We start from the raw sequence: 11,988 nt of genomic DNA, 5'->3' as shown, positions 1-11,988 counted from the left end.
GCCACAAATTGCCTTTATCCTTTGGTTAAATTCATCATTTCTTTCAAACTTTTCTTAGTTGACTCTTTGGTTGTAAATGGAAAATATTCTAATTCAAACTGAAAGCAGCAAAAGTAGCAAAAAAGTAAACTATCAGCTAATATAACTGAAAAGCCCCAAGAAGTGGCAGCTTCAGTTATGACTGAATCAAGGGGTGCAAACAATCGAATAATATCAACAGGAATCTCAGTCTCTGTGTCTCCCTCCCTCCTTCCCTCTTTCTCTTTTGATTCTTCTTGTTTAGGTTTGGGTTTGTTAGTTTTGTTCCAGATGGTAACAACAGGGCTCCAGGAAGCTCCAGGCTTATGTGGTCCTGACAGCCAGAAATCTCAAAAGGAGAGACTTTCAGCATCCATACCAATCCCCCCAGAAAACCTTGATTGGTCATGCTTAGGTCATGTGTCTTCCTCTGGACCAATCACTGTGGCCCAGGAAATGGGATATCCTGATTGAACACCCTGGGTCACAAGTCCATCCCTGTGGCACAGGTAGCAGGGCCCCTTGATTGACAGACTCAAGAGAATCATGTGGGATTGGAGAGGGGCCGTTCTCTGCAGTAAAGGTTGCCAGACAAACAAAAAAAGTGACAGATGTCCATTACAGCACAGAATACGTTCAGATAATTTTATGAGATTCATGTATATCGAGTCTCTGGCTGTTCCTGCTGCCTGATATAAACCTTATCTGTCTCAAATGGAAAAGCACTTGGCAGCTGATTAACTCAATCCCTTCTTCCCTGGCATAGCACTATTTCATTCTTGCATTGCTCAGTTACAAATCTGTCTTCTGCTTTTCCTGGAACTGCTAATATATTACAGTTTCTAACCAAGTCATCCAAGGTCTCCTATATTTGTTTTTCATGTGGAATCATCACCATGTTTTTCCAGAATTCTATCTTTCTTCCTATAGATGTATATTCTCCTCCAGGATAAATACTGTTTCAGAGCTGAGCCAAATTCCTAGGGATCTAAATTGCTACTGAAGAGATGTCCCTTTAGGCTCATCCCAATTCATGCAATAAATTGGATCCCAGTGCATAATCATACCATCAGCTGCTTTTAAAATGAATTCTTATGACGATTTTTCTCTTCAAGAAGTCTCTCCTGCTTTTATCTTTCCCTGTCAGAAGATGCAGGGCTGCTTCTAGTTTCCTGTCCTCCCGGAATGACGATGATGGTGACAATTCATCATCAAAATTCCCGTGGAAGTGGACCTGCACAGTTCAAACCCATGTTATTCAAGGGTCAAGTGTAATTGGTATGTCTCATTTAGAATAAATGCCCGTGTCCTCTTCATGGTCTAATCCTCTTCCCTTTTGGTCCAGCCTCAGTGCCTGGGGCTCCTCTCTCCAGTCTGCCTGGGACCCTTGCTGTTGTTTCCACCTGGAACTCTCTTCCCCCAGAAATCCATACAGCTCTCTCCCTCGGTTCTCCTTTCAGGTCTTTGGTCAAATGCCTCCTTCTTAGTGGGGCCTTCCTAGGTTACCGTATTCAAAATCATACCCCTGCCCTTCCTCTAGCATCCTTTTCTCCCTTTCCTATTTTACTCTTCTCCACGGAACTTACCACTTGCTAAATTAATGTTAGTTTTAATTTTCCAGCTCCCTCCACTAGAATGTATACTCCACAAGGGGAAGGATTTTGCCTGTTTTGTTTACTGCTTACCCCCAGCCCTGGAACACTGACTAGTAGACAGAAGGCATCATGGAGTCAAAGAGTGAATAAAGGAAGATCTCATCCAGTTACTTATTTGGGAGATGTTGACAATGACAAAGGATGAGCCTCCCACACCCTCCCTTTGTAAGAACACCTCAAGGAGGAGGGACAAATATGAAAATAATATTGCAATCAGGCAGAGTACAAAAGAGTAGTAGAAAACAGGTGCCGTGGTCGTTACGCCACTGGAAAAGCTCAGTTGGAGACAAAGAAAGATCTTTAAGCCAGGTTCAGCCAGGGAAAAAATTCAGAGACAGACCTTTCCTCTGCGGCACCCCAGGATGCTGCCTCCTGTTTCCTGAGAAAGAAGAGGGCAGGCCTGCTCCTGTTATCCTGGGACTCTGCAGGGCAGCCTACAAAATGGTTAAAGGCCAAACAATGCACTCCCTTTTGACATATATGCAATTTACTTGCATATTTTGGAGTAAGTTATAATAGTACACAAGTACTGATTTTGTAACAACAATCGTTTAAACTGCCTGCCAGAGCTTTACGCCTAAGGCTGGCAGCTCCGTGCAAGAGGAAGGTTCTGCAGCAAAGGGAATGACACTGCTCTCCGTTGATGCTAAGCACGAGATGTTTTCAACTCACTGGTTTGTTTGAAATTTACATAAAAATCCTCCTTGGGAAGTGTCTGTTAAAATCTCAGGAAAACGCTCAAGTAAAGGAAAGGACCATCACCATCGACAAAAATCAGAAAGTAAGAGTGGCCTTGGAAAAGTCATGCTGAGCTTTCTACAAGCCATGTGCTTTGCCTGGATAAAAGCACAATCAGTATAACGCCCAACAGTGCCGCCAAGATGGAAGGAGGAGCTAGGCCTCGAAACACGTGCCGCTGACTTTGTGCGCTAGAATTCCTGGAAGGGAGACTCTGCTTGTGGGCAGAGCTGAAGGTCAAGGCCAGTGGTGCTCAAGGCTCAGTTGGGTATTGTCAGTTTAGTCAGTGTATCGATATCAGGATCCCAGCATTTTTTAAAGATTCTTTTCATTCCAGTAGCCTATTTTATATGAATTTTATTGTGATATAGAAAAATAATGAATGCATCTTTCAACATATTTGGAAAGTACCTACTCTTTTGAATATTTTCTCATGAGAAAATTCATTTTAATTTTAACTTAACCCCCACCCCCAAACACACATAAACACACATTTTGGGGTAAGTTGTCAAAACAGATGTTTAAGACTTAGAGTCTAGGGTCAGCCTTTGAATGGCAATTGCAAACATATCCATCACCCACATCAGGGGTTGGCAAACTATGGCTCCACGTCACAGATCTGACTGCCGTATGTTTTTGTAAATAACATTTTGTTAAAACACAACCACTTCCGTTCATTTACCTATTGTCTTCTGTCTATGGCTGCTTTCCTTGCAATGGCAGAGTTGGGTAGCAGAGAGAGAGATTGTAGAGCTTGCCAAGCTTAAGGTATTTGTTTTCTAGCTCTTTACAAAAAAAGAAAAAAAAAGTTTGTGGACTCCTAATCTAGCAGATGCAAATTTCTGATATACAGTCTGTAGTTAAGTTTACTCTTAAAACTAGCCCTTTCTCCTAGGATGGCCTGAATAATAGTCTACAAAATAAATTGTTGTTCAAAGATGGCGATGTGGTTTTGTGACTGTAAATCTGATTGTTACCATTTCCCCAAGTTGTGTTGACTTTTATTAGATGAAAATATTATTCTGTAAAATAGAATTATGAAACAGTTTAGACGGCACAGTTTGCGAGCCAATGGCAAGACACTGCCTACAATGAAACCCAGCGAAAGCCAGGAGGCTAATAAAATCGGGGGAGGGGTTAGAACCGACTGAATCTCCTTAAGTGTATATATTTCACAGCTGTGGTGCTAAGAGACAGATTGCTTGGAATGCCACGGGGAGGCTAAGCCAAACAAAAATGAGAGCATGAGGAAATTTTTCTAGTGAAAAATATTTTTCCTTACAAATTTGAAATATTTTCCCTTTTATGCTATATTCATTTTTTTCCCCTTTTGAAATAGCATGGCTTCATCCTCTGCCGAATATGTCTTCTGCCTTTTGATCTCTGCAACATGTGAAAATTAATTCCTTTGCCTAATTCACACAGTTCTACAGGCTTAGCATGCATGTTAAAAGAAGTTGAAGTGGATTCATTTTTCCAGTAGTTGAAAATGGTAAAACTGCCAAACTGAAATTAAAAAATTTTTTTGTATTTTCCTTGTAATTGAAGGTGAAGGCATCGATAAGCCAAGGGTAGTTTTAAGGCAATACTAAAGTTCTCAGTCCATGGTCTGTATTATATTTTTTTCTCCCCATCTGCATGGTGAGATCCATGCTTGGCCATGTAGTTGTTCTGTGACCTGGGACAAGTCACTTTTACTTTGGGGGGTGGGGTGACAGTCACCACGACCGTCAACAAGGTAGTAATTGCTGTTGACAGGGCTCTTGAGAGGCTAGAAGGGAACTGAAGGGAAAGGTTCTGCGAGCTGTTGAGAAACCTTTGTCAGTGGAAGGTGTTATTATTGTTTGCCTTTGTCAGCAAAACCTCAGGAGAACTTCCACCAGGGGCTGGAGATGAGGAGGGAAGGAAGTGAAAGGAAAATCAAGCATTTTTGTTGTTATTTAAAAGCCACCCTAGGAACAAGACTTGCAGGGTAAAAAGTTGAAACTAAATGAGGCTTTCAGTTTTCAGTGGGTTTTAGTGATTCAAATTAGCCCGAGGGCTCCCCTTTTGTCTCTCCTGTGTAGCAGCAGTTACACCTGGGGTTGGCAGGAGATACAATGCCACTGTGCACACAGAACCGGCCTGTGCATTAGCCAGGTCTCCCCGCAAATCACAGTGCCTCAGCCACTTCCAGTTTTTCTTTTTTAATATTCCTGGGAGGTTAAAACGTGAAAGGCCAAAACAGAATTACAAACATTGCGGTTCATTTTTAAATGTTTATGTTTAAAAATGTTTATGTTTAAAAAATTAGTAATTTTAACACGTGCACTTAAATAAGCATGGTATAGTGATCTTGCTTTTCCAAAGATTACACACTGCTTATAAGCAACATTTCTGTAGGGTGGGCTGTCGAGAGTGGGGTCCAAGTTTAAGGTGGTGTGATGGACGATTCCTTCCAATCAAAAGAATGAATGTTACTGCCATGTGTATGCTTATTTGGGAATGACGTCAAAAGTCTGTATTTGAGACTTTCTAAACTGGGAGGCTGGGCTAAAAGGCTCTCCTGCCCTCCCTCTCCCAGCTGCCCAGCCCCCAAGCCCACCCTGAGACCCGACTATTAGTAAGTAATGACAGCTGTGTGGAGAAGTGGGAGGAGAAAAATAGGGATATTGGAGAGGTCCTTTATGGATGCCTTCCACAAATGCTTTTCAAGTGACTACTATGACCAGAGGTAACAACACAGTGCTGTGATCAAGCTCATATTCAGGGTGTGAGTCTTGGCAGTTTCATTCCCTACTGAGCCTCTCTAAGGCTCAGTTTTCTCATTAGTTACCTCATTTGTGAGGCACCTCGGCCGGTTGTTCTAAGGATTAAATGACTTATACACATAAAGTTATCAGAACAAGTGAACAAGCAATACAAAAGCTCTTGCCCTCAGGGAGCTTAAATTCCAGCTCCTTACTGCATTTTGCTTTCCATTCTGTCCTCTGCAAGCTGGTTGATCTGAAACACCTGCCTTACAATATCTAAAGGTATTTGGTAAAACACAGGTAAATGTTACTCCACTGATTGGGGGGGTTAAAATAAGAATAAGAAATAAGAAACAGTGTTAGGCGCTGTCTAGGGGCTGCTGATATTGTAGTGAACAAAACAGACGTGGTTCCACACTCATGGGTAGGAAAGATAATAGATACATAAATTGCTTTGCATAACGTAAACTTTTTGTTGAAGTAGAAAACACATACAGAAGGTGCACAAATGATAAGTGTACAGCTCATTTTTCACAAAATGAACACACACATTTATAATTCATGCCCAGATCAAGAATCTTCTTAGCACCTCCAGATACCTCCATGTGCCCCCTTCCACTCACAATCCCCCCACCCAGGGTTAATATTCTGACTTCTAAAACCACAGATTACTTTTGCCTGTGTTTAGTTAGTTTTTGTGTGTGTGTGTGTGGTACGCGGGTCTCTCACTGCCGTGGCCTCTCCCGTTGCGGAGCACAGGCTCCAGACGCACAGGCTCAGCGGCCATGGCTCACGGGCCCAGCCGCTCCGCGGCATGTGGAATCTTCCCGGTTCGGGGCACGAACCCGTGTCCCCTGCATCGGCAGGCAGACTCTCAACCACTGCGCCACCAGGGAAGCCCTGTTTTTAAACTTTATAAAAAGGTAAGCATAACATGTACTCCTTTACGACTGGCTTTTTCTACTCAATATTAGTTTTGTGAGTTTCATCCCTTTTTGTGTGTGAGTTATAGTTTACTTATTCTCATTCCTGCATATTATTCTACTGAATGAATGAATATGCCATGGTTTTTGTATCCACTCTGCTGTTGGTGACATTTGAGGCCTTTCCTGTTTGGGAATACTAAAATAATACTGCAGTTGACATTCTTGTACATGCCATTTGTTGAATACATGTATGCATTTCTGTTGGGAGTGGAATTGTTGAGTATAAGCTATGGGTATATTCAGTTTTAATTGATACTATTAAACAGTTTTCCAAAGTAGTCACAGTTTGCTCTCTGGTCAGCAGGGTATGGAAGTTCTTGTTTCTCTAAATTGTCTTTTTCATTTTAGTCATTTTGGAGGGTATTTTGTGTTATCTGCATTATGGTCTTAATCTGCATTTCCCCAATGACTAATGAAATCTAATGCCTTTTCATATGTTTATTTTCTGTTTGGATATCTTCTCTTGTGAATTATCTTTTCTGACATTTGTCCATTTTCCTACTGAGTTCTCTTCCTTTTTCTTATTGATATGAAGGACTGCTTTATGTATTCCAGAGAAGAGTCCTTTGTCAGACATAAGAAACTCTCTTCCTCCAATTTGTGGCTTATCCTTTTACTCTCTTGATGGTTTTGAAGAACTGAAGTTCTTAATTTTAATGTAGTTCAATTGATCAATATTTTTTCCCCTTATGGTTATTGCTTTCTGTGTCTTAAGAAATCTCTGCCTGAGGCAGTTCTTGTGGCAGCAGTTAGTGCAAGGCTGGGAAGTTGTTATGCACTGTGTTGCCTGGACTAGCAAACAACACAGTCAGGATAGCAAAGGAGACCCCAAGAAACCAAAAGGTGAGATGTCTGCTCATGCCATTTTTGTGGAGAAAAATCCAGAGATCTGGTGAACTTTGCATTTTCTAAGTGCTCTGAGGTGCAATACAATGTGTGGGAAAGAGAAATACATATTTGGTGAAATGGGAAAGTGCACTTTGATCAAGAAATGAAGGATTGGAGGTGAGTTAAGGGAGGCAAGAAAAAAAGATCACAATATCCAAATACCCTCATAACCCATCTGGCTTCTTCCTCTTCTACTTAGACCTCTGCCCAAGAGCAAATCCACAAACCCAGACATTTCCACTGCAGATGTGGCCAAAAAGCTGGTGACATGGTATGGTATGCAAAATTAATAAAATGCCCCCAGGTGAAAGGTATTTCACCCTAATTCCTGGAACCTATAAAAGGGATGAGACATCACTCACTCAGGTGATTGTGTTCTATGGCAGAGTTGGCTTTAAAATACGTTATCTGGGTGGGTGTGATTTAATCAACAAAACCTTTCTAAGCAGAGATCCTTCTCCAGTTGATGGAAGAGTAAGTCAGAGAGATAGAAGAATGAAGGGGATATGACTTGAAGATGCAGGAAGCCATATGAAAGGAATTCAGGCCACCTTAAAGAACTGAGAGAGAACCCTGGCCAGCAGCCATCAAGAAAACAGGGTCCTCAGTCCTGCAACCACAAGGGACTGAATTCTGCCAACAACCTGAATGAGCCCAGAAGTGATGACCACTTAGAGTTTGCAGATGAGGACTCAGCTTGGCTGATAACTTGACTTCAGCCTTGTGATTCGCTGAGCAGAGAACTCAGTCACATCAGGCTGGACTTCTGAGCTACAGGACTATGAGCTAATAAATGGATGCTGATTTAAGCTAAGATCGTAGTAAGTTGTTACACAGTGATAGAAAAATAAAATGTGGAATAATTTGAGTGATAGTGAAAAATCACTTTATAAAAAGGCAACAGAGTTGAACGAGATGAATGACAAGGATGTCACCAACTATGATCAAAAGAAAAGTGATAGGATAAAGGGTCCCTTTAACATTTTCTGGAAAAAGAAGATGGAGGAGGAAGATGAGGAGTATGAGATGGGGATAAAGAGGATCAGGAGGAGAATAATTAATACAGCTGACTGTATTAATTATGTGGCTACATGTAGGACAAATGCATTAATTAACCCACCTTCCACTTGAGAAGGTATCAGTTGCTCTGTGTTTAATTGCACAACTGGAACGTGATCACCTTGTGGTTTTTGAAGCGCTCTAGAAATTGCAAGTGGTTTCCAAGAAGTGTTTATGGGTGTCAGAAGCACCTAGAAATGCTATCAAAGTTCATATTTCTAAATAATTTTGAAATAAAAAGACACTCTTGTTATCTTTACTCCATCAACTTAGAGATTGATACGAGAGGGCAGTTAAAATTATTTGTAATTTATTTGTAACGTAGTGTTATCCATTAGAAATCCTGAGTTATCAATGGTACATACCTATAGTTTGTAAAAAGAACAAAACAAACTGGGCAACCTCTGTGGCCCAAGCTTGGTAGTGTAATGCTGTGGGAGGTGGCACTTTTTTTTTTTTTTTTTTTTTTTGGGGCCACTCTAGGTGGCTTGCAGGATCTTAGTTCCCGACCAGGGATTGAACTGGGCCACCTGCAGTGGAAGCCCGGAGTCCTGACCACTGGACTGCCAGGGAATTCAGGTGGCACATTTCATAGCAAGTTCAGGGATGAGTCCCAATCTGTTGGCCCTGCTTTAGGTTGTCCTGTTTTCCTGTATACTGTAGTGGCATAACATTCTGCTGACATTCTTATCGGTTGGCATGAGAAGTGTTCTGATTATTTTTAGTTAAATCTGGTGGTTTGAAAACAAACTGAAAAACTCTTCATTGTCAGTGCATAGCCAATGCTTCAAGGAAAGTGCCTTCTGACTTTAATCACACAATTTGCAGCATTCTGTTTTTCTTTTTCTTTTCATTTTGTATGTTTAGAAAGCTAAGACTTCCGTTTCATGTAAATGTGTTTATTGAAGCAAAGCATACTACAGAAGAGTGTATGTCTAGCCAGTGCGGAGCTTCATGAGTTTTCACAAAGTGAACACAAGCACCCAGGATGAGAAGCCACTCCCCCTCCCAGTTACAGCCGCCCCTTTACCCCCACAGGTAACCTCCATCCTTACTCCTAATACAAAGGTTTGATTTCTTTCAGAATGCTGCAGTGTTTTGAGAAGCAAAATAGAGCATCATATTTTTTAATTGGGAAAAAAAAAGGAATTTTACCCCAAGGTCATGAAGATCTTTTCCTGTTTTCTTTCAGAAGTTTTATTGTTTTCACTTTTGCATTGAGGTCTTGCTCCATCTCAATTTAATTATTGGTTTGATGTGAGGCCAGATAGTGGTCCAACCTTGGCCTGAGAGCCTGGTGTCTTCACCTGGCCCCTCTTCTTGGCAGTTCCCAAACTCCAATTTTCCTCTTGTGAGGCTGCTGAAAACTGAGATGATTTTCAGAGGCTTTCTGCTTCTGCTTTTTAGCCTCCAGTCCTCATATACCCCCAGTTCAGGAAATGTCCTGAAGGGGAATCCAGCTGTGTGTTGGAGGGCCCCCCATGTCTCAACTACAAATTTTCTGGTTTCTCTGTCCCCAGATCCTCAGCTCCTGCCAGGACCCCAGATGGATGAACATCCTGGGAGGTGGCGAGCAGCTGTTGGAGTCATCTCACCTCTCTGACTCTACTCACTCCCGTCCCAGCCCCTCAGCTGCTCTCCACTGCCTTCAGACAGATGATTTCTGCATTTTTGAACCTTCCTTGTTTTGCTGGACAGAAGTACTGGTCTGCTGCAAGTTACTCGATATCACTTGCAATAACAGATACATTTTTTATTGTAATTGTGATAAAGCTGTGAAAGAAAAAACCACACAGTGTGCTATTATAAGAGGGAATATTAGGAAGCTCTGGTTCAAGAAGTCCACTGTTTTCTGTAGAAGCCGCTGTAATTTATCATTAGTGGCCCTGAGCCTTGAGCACACGGACAGGGCATTAAGGAGAAAGAACCAACAGCTAAACATCTAATCCTAACTTCCCCATCAGTCCTCTTGTGAAACAAGTAATTTCCGCTCTCTAGGTTCCAATTTCCCTGATCCTGGCATTTCTCCTTCACCTTAAGTACAGGATCCTATCTTTTAGATGCTTTAAACTCTTGGAACAAAAGGCAGGCTCTTAAGAAGAGGTGCCATGGAAATTTCCTTAACCTATTTAAAATGGTGCATGTATGCTGGAAAATCAAGATAGTAGTTTTGTTTGTTTTGTTTTGTTTTAATGGTGGGGAGGAAGCAGAAGAAATTCTCATAAGGCCACTTACTTTCAAAAGCTGCTGAGAGACAGTCCCTAGAGAAAGGATGTCTGAGGTATATGTCTCTTTACCTTCACACACTTTCTCCTGTGGCTGCTCCTGGGTCTGCCCCAGCAGCTTGGGAATGAACACAGCTTTATAGAAGAAGTCATCTGCAGAAAATGAAATTAAACACCTTCAGTTAATACTACCATAGGATTAAGGCTGAGCTTATCTTGATAATATTTAGCGTCCTGGGATGGAATGGAGTTCAGGGTACTTTTTACTCTCACGTGCTTGAATTTGCAACTGACAATACCTAGTGATCAAGGAAGGAGTTTTGAAAAATAGAGCCAAGGTATGGATGAGGTCGGAGGCAGGCTGGATAGTCAGCCCTGGGAGTGGGATGGTCCTTCAATAAAGGGAAGTGTGGGCTTGCGTGCTACCTGACAGCTGGCCTCCAGATGATGAAACTGTACCAGTGTAGGACAGGCGGGGACCTTAGCAAATCTGAGCGATCACCCCTTTGGGAGAAAAAAAATGCATGAATAATTAATTGAAATTCCCTTCTAAAGTAGGATCAGAAGAAAATGAATGTTGTCTAGATGCGAGCCAGCCCCAGAGATAACCTCAGCTAATAGAGGATATGATGGCTCAGAAGGCAAATAAAATAAAGTGTAGGAGAACTACAAGAAAAACAAATGAAGGGAAATAGGGAGGGAAAAAACACAGGGTGAGCTGAGAGGAAGTGGCTACTTGGGGACAAGCCAGGGAAAAATGCTAAAAAAAAAAAAAAAGAGCTCATTACTGTGTTGGGGGATGTTGATAGGCAGGAAGACTGTGCATGTGTGGGCACGGAGGTATATGGGAAATCTCTGTACCTTCCTCTCAATTTTGCTGTGAACCTAAAACTGCTCCCACTGCCCCCCTGCAGAAATAAAGTCTTAAAACAGAGAGCTTAGAAAAAGCCCGTCAAACACATAGCATTGCATGATTGCTGGGGTCAGGGGAGGAGTGTTAAATCATTCATTAGAAAAACATCTTATTCAAGGGCTTGGACCTTGACCTTTCCTCTGTCTAATGCTAGGGAATATCCGTCTTGGGATTTTGGCCCCCAGGGGGGGAGGGGGAACTAGGAAGAACCACTCAGAACAGAGAAGGACCCCAAACAGGAGTGGACAAAATACCTCAGGAAGCCTCTCAAGAAGGTCCCTGTTCTTCTTTCTCCATCCTTTAAATTCTCATCCCTGTCCTTTTACATCCTCTTCATGTGTTGCTATGCTTTCCCATTCTTTTATGAAACTTCCTTATCTGGTCACTTCTTATATTTCATACTCCTCACCTAATTGCAGTAAGGAACAAGAAATGGGATAATAGCAATAAAACAAAGGTGGATGATAATATATATTATGTCTTATTACATATGATATATTACATAATATGTGTCGTAATATCTTAACGTGTATTAATATTGGCTTCGCAGTTGAGACTAAGCATATGCCATTCTTGAAAATCTTCTCTCTTTATTGTAAGATATGAATAGTCTCTGGGTTTGATTTTGATCTTGGCACTTGAAGGTTCACAATATTTTTCAAGACGTTCTGACTCTTGCCGGATCTCAGAACACCCATTCCCAAACCTGTACAATTTCCATTTTACCAGTATTTTGAAATAGGTATTTCCTGTATGTAGCACAATGAAACTTTT

The 11,988-nt window shown here is 41.6% G+C and overlaps 1 pseudogene across 1 annotated transcript in view; it reads right to left on the bottom strand.

The window, feature by feature from the left end:
* Positions 1-1,087: 1,087 nt before the first annotated feature.
* The window catches only part of LOC308625715 (ubiquitin carboxyl-terminal hydrolase isozyme L1-like), a 30,361-nt pseudogene continuing 19,460 nt past the window's right edge, over positions 1,088-11,988 (bottom strand). The window contains exons 5-6 of the transcript in view: positions 10,312-10,454; positions 1,088-1,252 (exon numbers count right to left, since the gene is read on the bottom strand). The product of the transcript in view is annotated as a ubiquitin carboxyl-terminal hydrolase isozyme L1-like (transcript). The remainder of the gene's footprint in view (positions 1,253-10,311; positions 10,455-11,988) is intronic.

This window comes from Mesoplodon bidens (assembly GCF_964165515.1).
Source record: "Mesoplodon bidens genome assembly, chromosome: 11".
Lineage (NCBI taxonomy): Eukaryota > Metazoa > Chordata > Mammalia > Artiodactyla > Ziphiidae > Mesoplodon > Mesoplodon bidens.
This window is presented reverse-complemented; position numbering and strand designations above follow the sequence as displayed.